Below are 17,817 nucleotides of genomic sequence, written 5' to 3'. Positions count from 1 at the left end.
GCGGGTCGTGGTTACCCGTGAATGTCGACTGGACAAATATCTCTGTCCAGGATTTCAGATCAGGAACTGAGGGTGGAATTGAGGGTGTAAAATTGTAAATTCACACAAAAGAACAAGTGAGCTCTTTCCATTTGCGAAGCTTGTTTGAACGGCAATCGAAAAGTACGCCGGAAGGAATGGGAAAACGGGAACCTCGGAACGGGGACAAGGGCCACTAACAAACGATCGTAATTATGTTTACAATGAATGAATCGAAATAATGTAATTAACGAAAAGTTTACATTTTGCATACATAAAAGTGGGCCGTCTGCGTGAACCCCAGACACACGCAGGTCGTAGTGTCCCACTGGCTGGATTCTTCCCCTAGTTGGGTTCGAATTCCGGTTGCGGATGGAAGAAATGCTACCGATAGCATGAAATCTTTCACCCTCGCGGTGAGAAAGTGTGCGAAGAAGTGTAAAAGAATTTAATGAAAATGAATCAACAATGAGAAGAATGCCTTTAGTCCCTGCCAAAACCTTTGGTACCGGTAAAAAAGTGGCCAGGAGGAGCAACACAAGGAATTCGTTTGGTTCTAGGTGTCGTTGATAAATTGCTTTCATCTAACCTCGTTTGTACATCGGAAATAAATTGTGACCGAATGTGACAAATGGACGAGTGCAGGGTGACGACACCTTTTTGCACGGTACATGGAGAATCCAAGTACTTTCTCGACCGGAGTGTCCCGGTCGGAGAACATTCCGGCACGACACGATCCGTTCCGATGGTGAAGCAAATTAAAAGAAGTGTTCTATGTGCCTTTGGAGCCTTCAGGGAATACCCCTTTTCTGTTAAAAGAGTCCTTAAGACCTTCGAGCTCTGTACATAGGAAAGGTGGATCAGATAATACAATTGCATTGATTAAATCTCGAACACTCTCGACGATGTTTCTCGAAGTCTCCAAAGTTGAATGAAATCGAGAAATTGTGACCATCAGCAAACCTTTCACTTGAAATGATTGCAGATTGCATGCATTTAGGCGGGTTTGCAGCCAAGATGATTACAGTCTTTTTACAAAACGCCGTAAGTTATGCAATGCAAAAGTCATTGTGTCTTTTGATCAGAAGTGATACATTTTTAAGGCATATTCGAACCAAAACAATGCAACTAGTGTACTTAGTTGACTGTTATGTTCCATTTAGATTTTTAAATTTATATGATAAAGCTAGATCTCATTGTGGATTAGGCAAACATTATGCGTTATTAAGAAGCTTTGTTTTGAAAGCGACATATGTATTGGATTTCTAATACAAAGCTACCTTTATCTTCACAACCGTTCTAACCACTTCCGAAAACATGGTGGAAACACTTTGAGCAAGGCCATTCTCAGCGCCACTGCTGCAACAACCACAATTTCATCTTCCCGAACGTGCATAACGTGCAAAACGACAAACAATTGCGGTCTTACGGCGTGCGATGAACGTTAATTTATGGCTTAATTAAAGGTAATTGAAGGTAGGAGTGATATATAAGTATTGCACAGTGATAAGACGCTGCAAACTCCGGATGTATCGTCCGGACGACCTTTCCATGCGCACTGGAAGAGACATCAGACGGTTGTTGTGGTGAGATTGGTTGTAGTTTAATTGGGAATCGTTGGGCGGCTAATGTCGATGGGGTTATATTTATTGTCAAATTAGCACGAGGGTTGGTTAGGGTGGTGGGAAGTTGTATCATGGAGCGATTGTCCTATATTTAACGGAATCTCAGGATTAGTCTTGCGAATTGAAGCTACTCTTGAAGAATTCCGAAATTTTGGCGCTGTGTTTTTTTAATAGACGATTGTAATTTGATTCACAATCACATCAAGTGGAGATCTCCATTTACAGAAATTGTATTTTAATGCATTAAAACTACCTCCAATTTGTTACATCAATGGTTTCAATCTCTCACTTTGGCGAAACTCACGAAACTTGTTGCAACTTTACTTTTAGTTCCCATTGCTTAAATCAATTTCAAGCTTTCCGTATTTTTTCACTCGTTTTTGGTCCTGCTTTTCGCCAGCCGCTCGGAAATTGATCACTTTAATTTGGGGCGGATTTTTGTGCACTCATTGATTTTCCACGTTCCCGTTTTTCTTTGCAGACGAAGCCACGGCACGAAGGTGAAAACACTGCAATACGCCCATCGTGTACGTGGCCCCGTAGGATGAACTACCGTTCCCGTAGTGTGGCAGACTTCGCGGAAAGTGATATAAATTTTGCTTCCGAAGGCAATAAAAGGGATCAGCGTGATATAAAGGCGTTACTGTGATGGAGTTTGCGATCGGGAGAAGGCAACCAGGCGTCCTTCTGGTGGGTACGGAATATATTGCAGTTGCTTCGGTTCTTAGAGGCGAGAAAAATATTCTATTAGTCACAAATGGGAGGCAAAATACATTTCATCTTCTTTAAATGTGTTCCACTACTACTGCCGCGAACGGTGGAATGTTTGGTGGAGACACCGAGGTAGTGCAATAAATATAATAAATGGCCACACATCATCATCATCACCATCGTAAGCACAGCCCTTCGGAACGGGGCTGGTGAGTCAGGCCAAGGGTGAAAAGTGAACTAGAATGTAGAAAGTGAAAGATGGAAGTAAAACAAAAATAGAAGCAAACGCATTGCGCTAGAAATCAATGCAAAGGGCGAGAAAAATTGCATACTTAAGAAGGTGGAAAAAAAAACAGAAGATAGTGAAAGTGAAAAGTCGGACGAAGTGAAAAAAGTGAAAAATTATTGCAATCTTGCATTTACGATACGAGTATAATCGACCGCTTTAGGTCAGGAGAGGCAGACGCGTATGAATATGAATGGTGGCGCAAGGAAGGCTATTGCTTTTTATGCCAAACCACCAGATGGAGCCAGCTTCGGGAGCCGTGTGCCTTGGCGTGTCTTCCTTTATCTTTTGGGATTGCGAAGATGTCATCCGCTTTGCTCGCTGTGAGTGTAAAGTTTAATCCAACCCCCACGTCCAATGTCAATGTTCGTTTGTTTTAAGGCTTCTCCGGCGGAGCTTAAAGGCAAGTGCGCTAGCTTTTAGCCTAAAGTAAATTTGTTCTTTTTATTTTGTGTTTTAAGTGAAATTTTAGCAGAAAAAGTGTCGTCACCTTGCCGTGATCTCGCGTGTGTTTATGTGTATAGGAATCGTGGCTCGGAGCCGGTGGTAATTGTGTTTCTCCGTGCGCGTGTTTAAATGGTGCTGTAGTGCTTTAGCAACCGTGTTTGCAAACGTGCTTTCCATCCGCGGGAAAGGAAAATTCGCCAACATCCGTGTCGGGGACGGCATAAAAGTGATCGTAAGGCCTGGCGGTTTCAAAAGCACGTCGCGCACATCGTGTTAGCGACAAGCAAAGGTGTCCGTTGTTCAGTGAAAATTTGTCCAGTTTGGTGCCATTCGCGCAAAAAAAGAAGGAAGCCCTTGTGAAGTGTGTTTAAAGTTTGGCAGTTTTTGCGTGTTTTATCTCGTGTCTCGTGTTTCGGGTTTTTGGGGAGGAGCGTATTTCTTGGCAAAACAGCGAAACAGTGCAAATCGTGTGTATGCTGATCCGTTCCCGGTAGCGGTAGGATTATACACCGGAGGATAATGAAGAAACAAATTTAACGGTATGTATCCTGGTCACGGCACCGGTGTTTGGGCAAGGCGCAAAACAGGGCAGAAGATTTGTTTTTACTGACCAGAATAAACGAAATCCTTGCTGCCGGTTCCTGTTTTCTCCCCTCAGCTACCACACTGGCCAAGCTTCTTGTACAGTGTAAAGTTTGTTTTAATTGTTGTGCAAAGAATATCCCTTTTTTGCTTCGTGTTCCGGTCGAGGTGCAAGGTTGGAAAATTGTGCAAAACGGGACGGAGCAAAGATAACAAAAAGTACTGCAGCGTGGAATAAAGAAATGAAACAAAAGTTGGCAGCAGGGCGTAGGACACGAAAATTCGGCCGCGGCCGCGTTAGGACTGCGGATTTTCTTCGCAAGATGGCAGTAGAATAATTGTCAGCAGGGATAAACCTACCTGCCTGCCCTCTGTATCTCTCTCCCCCTTCCCGTGCAAGGTGCCAGCTTATTTAGGCCAATTATGATAATTAATGAAATGTCCGTGTAGACGGTGGATACAACCGGTTCGTTAGCTAACTCGGTGGCCAAATGGCCATATTTTAAAATGAATCAAAAAGGCAAAAGGATGACCCCGTGCATTGGAAGCATTGGAACGTTGCGGCAATTGAACGTATTAAATTTTGCAGCACGTTGCCGTATGGCCAGAATAACTCTGGCCCACTGACAATAGCGATGGAAATGAACCATAATTTGCATCCTTCGAATTCATCCTGGTCCTTTAGAATTGAACAAGAGATGGAATTTTTGATATATCAATCAGAATGCATTCGATTTATTCACCGGCATTCAGCCGGTTGAAGTTTATTAGCATGAAAATTACAGCTGATTGTACAACTGAATAAACAGAGAGTTGTGTCACTGTGGTTGGACGCGCTGCAACGAGTATCCAATTTTAAGGGACACTCCACAAACTCTTGCAGATCTTGTGATTCTAGCTGGGAGTGATTTTAAGAGTGTGGTTGAAATGCATCGGGATTGTTTATGCTACAGCAGCAATGTGGAAGCTGACGACACTGGTTGATTTGCATCTCATCAATATTTGATCGAGTTTGAAAGGAAGACACACAGCCCGATCTCCGGATGCTCATAAGCAGCGCAACATTACAATATTATCTTTACTCTCTGCATTGGCTGCACTAGAGCTTACAGATTTTCTTTTTTTGTGGGTACAGGTACAGTGCTAAAAGTACTGCACTATTGCAGAGTACAAACTGAAGGAGGCACCGTAACGAGAGTCCTTTTGATTCCCATTTGCTTCTCGGGGGAAGTCGAGTCGGGACCGAAGTCTTGATGAATGTCAATAAAAGTGATGAAAAGCGAAAACGCGTTTCGCGCTGGGGATAAAAATCATCCGCGAGGGCGAATCGGACCCGAAGACACGGGGAAGTGACTGCTGGACCAGTAGTCAGCATTGAATCGAACGTGACTAAGTTGTCTGATGAGCGAGGACGGTGTCGGTACTTCCTTGATGGGTATGTTTTCCATCTTCTCTTCGACTTATGAGGGTCGGTTTTGCAAAACAAAAAATCTAAGATGCAAGAAAGTCAGCAACCTCTCAGTTCTGTTATCTCTATAGAGTCTCGTGTCCCGGTTAGAAGTAACGCTTCTTCAAAAGTGATCACTATTGGCGAATGTTTGGTTTTGATGACGATGAATGGAAGGTTGGCAGTTTATTCGTGAATTCATTTCGAGACGAGTAGACGCACGTTTATTTGTGATTCTTCGCATGCATTCGTTAGTTCAGTGTGATGGAAGCAGCACACAAATCGATTGAGGAGCGCGTCCAGACAATCAAATATCTTCCCGTTAACGAAGCTGGTGGTGGATGCCTTTGGGGAATAGGGCTTAAACGGTCTAATGAAATGTCTTTTTGCTGTAGAAAATCAATATGGTTGATGTTTTTTGGAGTATATTGGGGTCATTGGAAGCGCAGAAATGATGTTCGATATTAGGTGTATAAGTAACCGAAGAGTTTCTCTTCTTTTAAACATCGGTTAGTATTAGTTTCAGTTACAGAGAAACTAAAAACAAAAAAGGTAAAAAAGGATTCGTGTAACTTTTTCAATAAACGAACCGATGTCTGAGTGTCGTTATTGCTGTTCCACATAGTGCCTATCGTCGAACTTGACAGTTCGACAACTTGAAGTTTTGACAGTTTATAGACACCCTTTTGTTACTTGGGCTTGTTTGCCATCTCCAAACCATCATATCGTTTCTGTTCGTTTTTTCTACTTTGAGGTTTCGATTCGACAAAATCGATTGAATGTGTAGAATTTTGTAAGGAAATTGGAACAATTCCGTTGTCTTCAAGATTGGATAAGATAAAAACATCCTTTTTTTTTTGGAGGGATGCAAGTAACGGTTTAAGTGTACACAGGATCTACTACTTACTTTTGCCATGAACCTTATCGGTATTATCTCCCTTTCGCCAACTGTCGGTGATAATTCGGATAATCTTGCCAGAAGAAACACAATTAGCGTGTTACAAAGCAATCAAAACGCCGCCCATAAAAAAGGATACATAATTGTTGGTTTGCTGTTGTAAGTACAGTGCAAAAAGTGCAAACTTGTCTGCTTTACTTCAACCCAAAATGTTTGGTGGGGAGAAGACACCCGCTGATGGTGTAATCTTCCGGTTAGGCATTTTTATGACATTTTGCTTTGGCGTAGCTGCTTAGGATGCAGAAATTTAATGACTTGCTCGTTGAGTACCGAGTTTATGCAGGCCAGTCAGACAAAGCACACAAGATGTCATAATTTGAGCGTTAACACTGAAAGAAGGACCATTTCAAGAGAGGGAGAGGGTGGTAACTTTGGGACATTCTAGCCCGTGAGATAACCTACCTACCCAACAGCAATACGTGACCAGTGAGCAAAGGTTTACGCTCCAAATCAACTTAATATCGCGCATCTTGTTGTATGGAAAGAGACGAAACGAAAAAAATTGTCCAAAAAGAAAATCGTCATGCAGGTAGTTTGTGTAGCACGACCTCCGTAAACTAGAGTTCCAACAAAAGGATAGCAAAGCACACGATGTGTGTCCCATTGCGGGGAACTTATCCTACGGTACTCCGCCGCGGATACTCACGTACCTTGTTTATGCCTTTCCCGTACTTTCCACTCGGGGAAATGATCGTAAACAGCGAGGAAATGGATAGATCTCCAGGCAATGAGCGTACCCTACTTTTAATACAATGTGACGACCGACCGGTCCTCACTTGCTTTTCTGATGAGCGGAACTTTAAGCCAACGGACCTTTTCCAGCAACATTTTATGTCACCAGGTTGTGGACCGTTGGCAGATTTGAGGTGTTTACTTGTTTGAAAATCTTTTTTGCGCTTGTAACGGTTCCTTTCCGGGATCGATCCCCTAGACCAGACCAGAGGCCAATAAAGTTGCTCAACCTGCAATCGTAAATCAAACCGTTAACACGTTCCTGGCACGTGTGTCCTGAGAGCTAACGTTTCGTTGTGTTTTTTTTCTGTCGTCGTCGTTTTTTCGTACGAGGGCTTTGGTAGACCCTGCTTTATGACCTCGCTCGAACTGGGGAGAAATCCGGAAGTAACCCGTAAACAATTCGGTTCCGTTCCTGTTTTGGGTCGGAATTTTGGCATTTTCTTTACACTTGTATCCTCTTCGGAAGTGCTTTCGATGCCAATTTTTTCGTGGTTCATGTACGTGTACGAGACAAGGCTTTTGCTAGGGTTCCAGTTTATTTTTTGGTGTACAGATAAAGCACGGAAGGAAGAAAAATGTCTCCCCCAGGTAGGACAAAATGATAAGAACTCGAAAGGTAGTGTTGTGCACGATCGATTCGATTGCATTGCAGCAAGTAATGGGAATTATAGAAAAATGGGCTAAATACGACCATTTTGTTGAGTGATTAACATAACTTCAGGCGTTCATGCATGCGAATTGCAAACATTTAGGGACTGTTTTCGTAGTATCGTTTTAATTATAAGCGACTCGCAGGACAAAACATTTTGATGATTGTCGTATATCATCTTGGGTTCATGGTCCCTTTACCGTTTAGCACAAGTCGTACCCATCATTAGCAAGTTCTCCAACCTTCCCTCAGACTCGTAGGTGTTCGGTGTCGCCTTTTTTATCGGATCGAACGCCGGAAGGTGCTTTCGGCTGCCAATCAAACGCCCATATGTCATAGGAAATTATATCCTAATTGCATGTAAATGTAACATAACATCTTACCAGCAGCCCGTTTGCGTGTGCGGACCGGAACCAGCGCCCGGTGCCTACTATTGGGGTGTTAATGTAAGCGGAAAAAGAAGGTTGAACGCAAAACGCCCACAAGCAAAGTGTGCTGTACGTGTGCTGTGTATCCTTTCTGGCGTGTCACAGGCGGATGTTTTCTGTTGCGGATTTCTTTTCTTTTCGTTGTGCAGCGATGAAGAAGCGTTCGGTGGAGGGAGAGTGGGTTCATTTAATTACCACAAACTGTAACGGGGATATTCGAGCTGGATGGCACAAGATGAGGGAAAAAATACACCAAATTCTTTGCATTGTGTAGACATTTGTAGACGATTGTTAGAAGGCAGGAGACCCGAAGAAGGTGCCACTTACAACAGCATCCCTAGATGGTGGATGGCAACAGATGGTCTTATTATTATATTATTTACTGTTTTCCTGGGCTAAACACAGGCAGACAGTGCCTTGAGCAAAAGCTGAGTAAAGTCTCTTAAACTCATCTTAGAATGTAGAGCAAAGGTGTGTTTGATATTGTGTTCTGCTTACCCTGGAACGAAGCAAAGGTGTTTCATAACAATAATAATAATTTACAGCGAAGACTCATCTGTTTCCCGGAAACAATAGAATCTTATAATCGCCTTGTGATGTGAGACAACTGACTAAACATATGGGTTACAAGAAAAGGAACGTGAACTTGGTGGAATCCTACTTTGGTAAAGTTTAATCAGTTTTGCCACCTTTCGAAAAAGAGGAATATACTACAGTATTAGTAAATATGTAAGTAAAAGTATCAAATATCTTCTTGAGACACAAGAGACTATGGTATGTTCGATTTCGTTTCATGGTGGGATATTAGTCAGATTGTGTATTGTGAGCTGTTCTCATACGATTATTTGTTTATAGAAGGACTTTTTGATAATTAATATCAAGATCATTTTAACCAAATAGACCAGTGAACTAGACTTTCTTTTATAAAAAAAAACTTCATATGACACAGATCTACTACATATCTAAGGATTGGAGGAGTGTTATCATCAAGAACCTAGAACCAATCGAACCATTAGTTTGCTATTGTTTGTAATAAGTTTCGGAGAACGGGCTATTTCCCAGGTTTATTTAGCATTAGCATTAAACAACAACAGTTTTGATTTGTTTTAATTATGCACAAGGTCGATACATGTCGATATTCTTGGGTGTCTCCAAGAGGACGTTCTTGTTAAACAAACATCCACCCGTTCGTTATTATGTTATCGAAACATGTTACAATCTAAAAGCAAGTCCACTTTACTTCCGAAGCCCGACTCAAACTTCCGAGTTTCTTCACAAGGATGCAAATAAGAGTACTCCCTCTGGGAGACGAACTCCTTAAACACTGTAGCACTGTTACTACGCTCTGTGTGTACAAGTAGAAAACCTTGCCTTATGCAAATCAGTATCGATTTTCAATTCCAAATCTAAGCCAAATTGAAGCCTCCCCTTTTTTTCTGACCGCCACGCCACCGAATGGAAAACCGAATGGTGGGCTTCGGTCTATCGTCTAGTCAACTTGCCTCTACTCATTGCTCCGCTAGCTTTAAGACGCGCTGGAAAAATTACCCTCTGCAGGAATGCTTTACGCTATCCCGTACTTCCGTCTCGAGGAAGGGTCCACCAACGGTGAACAGTGAGTGAGGGAGGTTTGATAAAGAAACATTGCCATTCGGTTGGGTCGGATAAGGCCATTGCCATTTTTGCCTCACCGAAGGCGTTGTTGTTCGCACAGTGATGGCATTTTTCGGAGGTTTTTGGCCTGCTAAACATCAAGAAGGGGACACCCCAAAATGTGTGTCCGTGCGTGGTTTTCTACACGCAGGGGGAAAGAATGCAATCCATTTCATATCCCCTCAGTCCTTGGAATGGGTTTCCGTGGCGAATCGGCGGTAAGAAAGAGAAAGACAGTCGTCTTAAACAGCTTCCTCTTTAATAACTGGCTGCTTCCCTGGTTCATCTTTCCCTCGGCATTATTTGAAGCGGTGGAAGAAAATATTTTGCACCGAGTTTTTCACTCCAATTTCACGATTTTATGAGAAATGCTCTCACGTCGACTGGGGAGCTCCTCTAAAGCGATGGGCGGTCATGAAGCCATGGGCGCACCAAAATCTAAAGGTTATTGGTTCCGAAGGGGCAGCTTTTAAAGTTTATGTTTATGCGTTTTTCTTCATCTTGCCATGGCAAACGTTGGGAAGACAATAAAAAAAAAATACATACCAACCCGCCACCTAGCTGGCAAAACGTCAAACGGCAATGGGAAATCAGCAACAGCCGGTGCATGTTTGGTCGTGATAAAGTCGAAGTGAATTTTATTCGACAACAGAACTCGAACAACGTGCGCCTGTTGGGAACCATTTCGACGGAAAAGCGTCTAGTTTAGCGCTAGAAAGGAAGCAGTATTTTGTGTAGCACAACCAGAAACCCAACTGTCTCCAAGAACGTAACGACATGCGTCCGTTCCCGGTGGTGGCTAATTTTTGCAACATTTGTCTTGGGTCGGTTTCCTGCAGGAACGAGCTTTATGCCGTAGTAAGGACCCATTTCCTTGCGTTACGTTCATCCTCAAGACGGTCGTCGGTGCCGGAACACCGCTATCGGCTTTCACGAGCCACCGTTGACACTGTGGATGAATTTGAATATTTGCAATAAAACTCTGCCGAATGTTTGGGAATTGTACGCTTCAAAAGTGCTGTCCGCTTGTTGCAGAGCTTTACGACTCCGTCGGTAAGCAAATGTAAGCACATTCGGTCAGCTGGCATGCATGGCGAGCGCGTGCGTCCGTGGACATCCGGGCCGGCTACCTATACCCGGCACTGGTTCCCGCTGCGAAAGATAGTACAAAGGACCGGAAAATTATGTATATTTGCTTTTACCTTATCGCACTGTTTTCATAAATATTAAACTAGAATTTATTGTAGCGTTTTCGCGCTGACGCTGACTTCAACCGGGGTGGGTGGGACCCTGTTATGCTTTCAAGCTGACGGAACTAACGGTGGGCTACTGGAAGCACTGTTGGTGGTCAGACTCGTGGGATCGAGGTTGAGCAAAATTGCTGCAGGTGTAATTATTGGAGAAATATGGGTGTGAATTAAAATGGAATATTTATTGCTTTGAAATTTAATTGGGGTACTTCTAAGTGTTTTTAAGTATGACTAAGGAATTGTAATTTACTAATTTAATTCCTTGGAGAGTCATTATAGATCATTCACCTCTTCATAGTTTACTAGCAAAATTATGCAATTTGACAGCTGTCAAAAACATTACTTTTGCGTTTGACAGATGACACTTTGACATTTAACGCATATCGTATGAGGAAGAGCAAAACATTGTTTTTGAAACTTCACGTATTTTTTTGACAATTTTCCAATGCTTCCACATACACTATGCACAACCAATTCTGGCATGTTAACAACATGTTGCAGTTGAGCGCAAAAAACGCTGAAAAGTCAGCAAAATAGGTGAACGTGTTTCAGTGCATTCATTCATGCATGCATATCCACTCGTTTGCTTCTTTTTAACGTAGTTTTGCCCAAGGACATTCGGTTATTGACGGAACGGTATGAAAGAACCTGTGTGGACAAACTGAGGTCCGCTGGTAGTTGACTTGTGGTGGAGCTATTTGCCGGCACGAGTCCCTTCACTACCGGCAGCAGTCGATGGTGCTCTTGGGAAAGTGAAACGTGTTTCATATTTGTTCTTTCAATTGAATCTTTAGAGCTATATTTTGCGCTCCACGCGCGTAGACTACGGCGTCGAGGTGTAACCTCCAGCATGAAAAACTTCATCTCCGTCGGTGGGACGTAACGTCAAGTTCATTCACTCCCCGACGAAAACGAACCGCTTTTACGTTTGTCGCACTTTAATACAATAAATCTTTCACATTTTCCACCCGGGGTTTTTCCGGGATGGGAAAGCTGGATAGTAATTTTCCGCCTTTCGACACTGTCGGTGGTGTGGCGTGCCGAGCGTACGACACCATCAGTGACGGTCTCTTAATTAACAATAATTTAGGAAGAGTATCAAATGGAAGTCACAAAATGGGCCCTCGATTTCGCCACCACCAGCCAGCATCCCAAGCAAATGGCCATCGAAAAACAGGATGGTCGGTTAGTGTTTTTCGGAAGGGAGAGTTTTGGGCGGCCCCAAACCGTGCGATGGGTAACCTACCCAACCCGGTAGGCAGGTTTTTGCTTCAATGACCATTAAGATCATCTACACCGATAAGTATGGCGTCACCGTGTCACCGAGTCGCGGCAGCTAGCAATCGCTTTAAAATGGTTTCTGTTTCGGTCGGTTCTGTCGACGTCCTTTGCTGGCTGAAAGCAGGCAACGCTTTCCCGGTACGCATCGAACCGTGACTGCGATGCGAAACCAACCGAACCGAACGCGCCATGCTCTAGGGCTGGGATCTACTCCACTGCGGCGTGGTGGAATTTGGAAGGATTTCTTTAAGGCTTAAATTGGGAGGAAAATTTTTAATGGTTCAATATAGCCTGCGTACACCGTGGGGCGGTGTCGTTCGCCGTACCCGCACGGCCTATCCGAAATGGGAGATCATCTTGTTTCTGTCACTTCTAGTGGAATTAAAATCGTGGAATGTGTGGCCTGGGATTGAGGCGCGTTTACGCTTTACGCCATCCAGCCCTGTTTTGGGGGCTATGATCATATTTTGGCCATGTTACGGGGGAGGGCGAGATGCTGGAATGTTATATTTCCCTCTTGGTGTGGCTTTTTGAATCGAAAATCGATAGCAAATTGGTTTCTGTCTACACCAATTCAGCGTCCTCGTGCCATGCGGCAGCCATCTGCAGGTCTGGGAAGCATTTTAAAGTTTGTCCATTATCGGATATGAGGTTGCGTCAGGAATGAGCCGGAGGTAAATTGATTTTCTTGGTAAATGTATTTAAGACATAAAGCTAAACGCACTCCGGAACACATCCGAAACAGTGGGAGCTTTTTTTCCTAGTGAGGTCTGTCTGTGAGGGCTACGTTATCCTCGAGCCTTCAAATGGTACGTTTTTATCGTTTACCGCTGTTTGGAAGTTGTGTTAAATGCTTGTCCTCTCCTACGGTTAGCCGTTCGGATCTGTTATCAGTTTAGCGGAATGGGAATCGCATCCATCGCAAGAAGTTCGCACCAGAACTCTCATTTCTGGTCTGGCCTTATGTTCATAGAGCGTCATGTTTTTATCACATCGTGGTCTCCAAAAATCCTTCCTGTTGTGTACTCGTTCGTGGCATTTATTCAACTGCCCGTACGCACATTGCGGATGACCGTATGATGCGTGTGCTGCGTTACCAATACTTACATACTAATTACAATCTTAACCTAGTTTATACTTATGAACTAATTTCTTAACTCTACATTCTCCCCGCTAAACTATTGTTCTTTTGTTGAAATATTTTTTCCTAGGTTGTCCCTTTAGTCGCTCAGATCTTCGAATGGGCGGTGAGGAAGATTCGCTTCTGGCTCGCTTTCTACTCGGTTTTGGTTCTATTTTTACTTTATCTGATATTTCCTTTTCTTCTTCATATTTTGTTGTTTGCGGTTGGGCCAAGATTATTGGGTCGTAATTAGAATTCTTTTTCAATTGGTTGATGTGTACCATTCTAATATTTCCATTAATGTTTACCAAATATCGTAAAATACTAAGTTTTTTGTAAATAGTAACCGGAATCCATCTAAATAATTCCTTAAAATGATTTCTATATAGGGCTTTTTCTCCTTCTTTAAATTCTACCGTCTTTGTCATATACGACGTATTAAATACGTTAGGTTTACTAAATTGCCTTTTCATTGGTGGTTTTTTAAGAGATGTCGCTCCCGTTTTAGGTTTCATTGAATTCATTATAGTGATGGGTACATAACTAAATATTCGTGAGGCTGGCGTGACTTTTGTTACAGTACACGGTGTGTTCCTATAATTTGTTAAAAATCTATTGATTTTCCTAGTTAGGGATAGATGTTTTACTTTATCATCAATCATAAATTTTTTGATAACTTCCTTTACTGTTCTAACAGCTCTTTCAGCTAACCCATTTGATTGTGGATGGTATGGGGGTGATTTCGATACCTTTATACCTCTCACGTTTAGAAAATTTTCAAAAGCAACCGAATTAAAGGGTGGACCATTATCGGTCACGATTTCCTGAGGCAATCCAAAACATGCAAAAAAATTTTCTAGGTTTTCGATGATATCGGACGCCCGCGAAAGATTTAATAGTTTTACGTCTATATATTTTGAAAAAGCATCTACTATTATGAGTAAGGTACGGCTTTCTATATAAAAGAGATCCAAATGTACCCTTTGGAAAGGCTCTTTTACGCTTGGCCATTTAGTTACTACCACTTCTTTTGGCACTATTTGACGTAACTGGCATACTTTGCACGATTTTACAAATTCTGTTAAATCCTTGTCCATGGTTTTCCACCACACGTGCTGCCGTGCGTTCATTTTCATTTTTACTATACCCTCATGATTTTGGTGTAAGTTTGTTAGCGTCAGACTTTTTAGGCTTTCCGGTACTACTATCCTATCGTTAAAACATAAAATGCCGTCTTCTAATCCAAAATGCGTTTTGAGTTTAAAGAATGGTTTTAAACTATAGTCCGGTTCATGCGTCCAGCCGCCTTTTACTCTTTCATATAATGTTTTAATCAAAGGGTCTTCCTGCTGATTGAAACGTATTCTAACATCATTTAATAGCCCATTTTCTTGAACTGCCTTTATTCCTAACTGAATATTTTCAACACTTGGTGCTTCCACTAACGGAAGCCTTGACATAGCATCTGCGTTGCTCATCATTGTACCCGGTCTTTGTTCAATAATATAATCGTAATTTGAAAGGGTCAAGGCCCATCTTTGTAAACGAGCCATTGCGATCGAAGAAGTTCCTCTGGTTGGGTTGAAAATTTCTTTAACTCCGCTATTATCGGTTACTAACTTAAACTTGAACCCAAATATATATTTATGAAATTTGTTTACCCCGAACATTACGGCTAACGCTTCCTTATGTACGTGAGCATAGTTTTTTTGCGCTTCGGTAAGTGTAGCTGAGGCAAATGCGATAGGCTTTTCTATTTTGTTTATGACGTGAGACAACACCGCTCCCACTCCATATGGACTAGCGTCTACAGCTAAAACTATTGGTTTACTGGGGTCATAAGGTTCTAAGACTTTATGATTTATTAACATTTGTTTTGTTTCTTGAAAAACTTCCTCACATTTATTATCCCAATTAAATTTTGTATTCTTTTTTAGTAACGCATGTAACGGATAAAGTTGAGCTGACAAGTTGGGTAGGAATCTACGGTAGAAATTTAATAATCCCAAAAATGCTTGTAGTTCATTTACGTTTCTCGGGCTTGCCACTTCCGCGATCGCCTTAACCTTATCTTGATTTGGTTTTATGCCGCTTGCCGAGATATTGTATCCGAGGTAATCAATACTAGATTTAAAAAATTCCGATTTTTCTAAATTCAACTTTACTCTGTGCTTGTTTAGCCTATCTAGCACCAGAAAAAGATTCCGTTTACATTCTTTTGTCGTCGCTCCTCCTACTACTATGTCGTCTATGTAGGCCATTCCTGGTGACCCCAACAGTATTTGATCTATTATTCCTTGAAAGATAGCTGGAGCCGAACTGATGCCAAATGGCATGCGTGTGTAACGATATAATCCCTTGTGGGTATTGATTGTACATATTTCTTGTGAGGCTTTCGATAATGGTACTTGCAAATACGCGGCAGTCAAATCTAATTTGCAAAAATATTTCCATTTGGAAATTTTGGATAGTATGTCATCTACATGTGGTAAAGGGTAGTGTGTTGTGGATAACATTCTGTTCACGGTAACCTTGCCATCGAGGCAAACTCGAACTTTACCATTTTTCTTTTTAACTATAACAGCTGGACTTGCCCATTGTGACGTTTTGGTAGGAACTAATATTCCGTCTTTAACTAACTGATTCAAATCATTTTCAACTTCATCGATTAAGGAATACGGTACGGTGTAAGCCTTATGGAAAATTGGTGTTGCATCTGGTTTAAGAATCAAATTGGCTACAAAACCGGTTATCATGCTATTTTCATTATTATTCACCGTATTCGGGAATTGTTTTCTTATTTCGTTTAGTATATTGTACTCTTGATTTGATTCTAGCGCATTGATTTGAAATACTCTTCGCCAGGTGGGAAACATCCAATCCAAGGCGTCCCTTCCTAACAAACAATTTACTTTTCTTTGTGCTGGAATTACTGTAATTTGCAATACGCCTATTTTTCCGTCTTTCGTTCGTACTTTTACATTAAACTTCCCTAGTGGTCGTATTATTTGTCCGGTCGCAGATACATACGTAACGTACGTTTCTTCTAAAACGTGTTTTTGAAATTTTTTACGAAAAATTTCTTCTGGTATCACACTGGTACAGGCCCCACAATCGATCTCAAATTCTAGTCGTACATCTCTACAAAATAAGGATACTTTAATTGGTAAATTTTCCATTCCAATTGCATTTACGTTTTGTAATGCCACTACTGTACCCATATGTTCTACGCCTTCTTCCTCTTCTTCCCCTTGTTCCTTCTCGAAGGCTCTCATGCCTTTTCGATTGCTCCTGCAGCACGATGCGATGTGTCCCGTTTTACCACACGCATAACAATTCCACGCTTTAACTGGACACTGATTTGGATCATGCTGTCTACCGCACCGATAACACAATACACTTCTGGTATTTCTGCTTACTCGATTTCGCTCACCACGTGCGGCAGGCGAATAATTATTCCATTTTGTACGTCGTAACGCCGCCATCTCCGCTTGCCTACATTCGTCCTGCTCTTCCGACGCTGATCTAGCTGGTGTGCTGGTCGCCTTGGTTCGCACTGTTGCTATCTCTTTTTGTGCTTCATTTGGGTTCATCTCATCATTCTGTCGCTTTGCTGCTTCCCAGGACAATGCCACATTGCACGCACTTTCGTATGTGAGCATGCTTTTTGAGAGAAGTCTCTTTCTCAGCTCCTGGTCGGTGACCCCGGCTACTAGTTGGTCACGTAGCGCCTTTTCAAGGAATGACTCAAAATTGCACAACTGTGCGGCCGCCTTCAATTCGATAATGTATTCGTTTATCGATAGCTCCTTTTGAAACACCAAGCGGAATTTGTAACGTTCCGCCACTTCATTTGTGCTGCGCTTTAGGTGCGATGTTAATGTTTTTGTAAGCACATCGTACTTTATCTCCTTAGGGTTTTTTGGCGAGCACACTTTCCTTGCCACATCGAACAATTCGGCGCCACCAATCGTTAGTAAGAACCCCGTTTTCTTGTCGTCTTCAACGTCGTTCACTTCCAGAAAAAGATCCACTCTTTCCAGGTAATTTTCTATTTCCTCTCCAAACACATACGGCTGCACTGTTCCGATCACTTGTTTCGCCATTTGACTTTTGTACTCTTTGACTTTATCCTCGTCGCCAATCTGTTGTGTACTCGTTCGTGGCATTTATTCAACTGCCCGTACGCACATTGCGGATGACCGTATGATGCGTGTGCTGCGTTACCAATACTTACATACTAATTACAATCTTAACCTAGTTTATACTTATGAACTAATTTCTTAACTCTACACTTCCGATCTCGCATCTCGTGTTAGGAATCAATCGCCGGGAAGCGATTGCTGGATGGGAGGATAAAAGTTCGGAAGAATTGCTCGGGAAACTCCTGCGGGAATAGTCAATTTTCCGCAATTTAATTAATTCTATTGCTCTCTGCAACCATATCTAAGCTTGTCTGATTATGTGTGTGAGTGTATGTCCACACACACACATACATACACACATACACTTAACCGGTAAATTTTGTTTTCCCCAGTTTAGTTCACCCCTTAGAATTGTTATTTCCCCCCGTAGGTACTGCGCACGGTCGTTATTGTTGAAATGTTGGAGATGTTATTTTTTG

At 42.2% G+C, this 17,817-nt stretch overlaps 1 protein-coding gene across 1 annotated transcript in view; it reads left to right on the top strand.

Annotated features, from left to right (window-relative positions):
* Nucleotides 1–3,580: 3,580 nt before the first annotated feature.
* LOC128304892 (protein sickie) overlaps nt 3,581–17,817 on the top strand; it is a 294,004-nt gene continuing 279,767 nt past the window's right edge. The window contains exon 1 of the mRNA XM_053042134.1: nt 3,581–3,626. The gene's annotated coding sequence lies outside the window, so the exon portion shown is untranslated. The remainder of the gene's footprint in view (nt 3,627–17,817) is intronic.

Source organism: Anopheles moucheti, chromosome 3 (assembly GCF_943734755.1).
Source record: "Anopheles moucheti chromosome 3, idAnoMoucSN_F20_07, whole genome shotgun sequence".
NCBI classification, from domain to species: Eukaryota; Metazoa; Arthropoda; class Insecta; order Diptera; family Culicidae; genus Anopheles; species Anopheles moucheti.
Note: the sequence above shows the minus strand (reverse complement) of the source record. Positions and strands in the feature narration are given on the sequence as shown.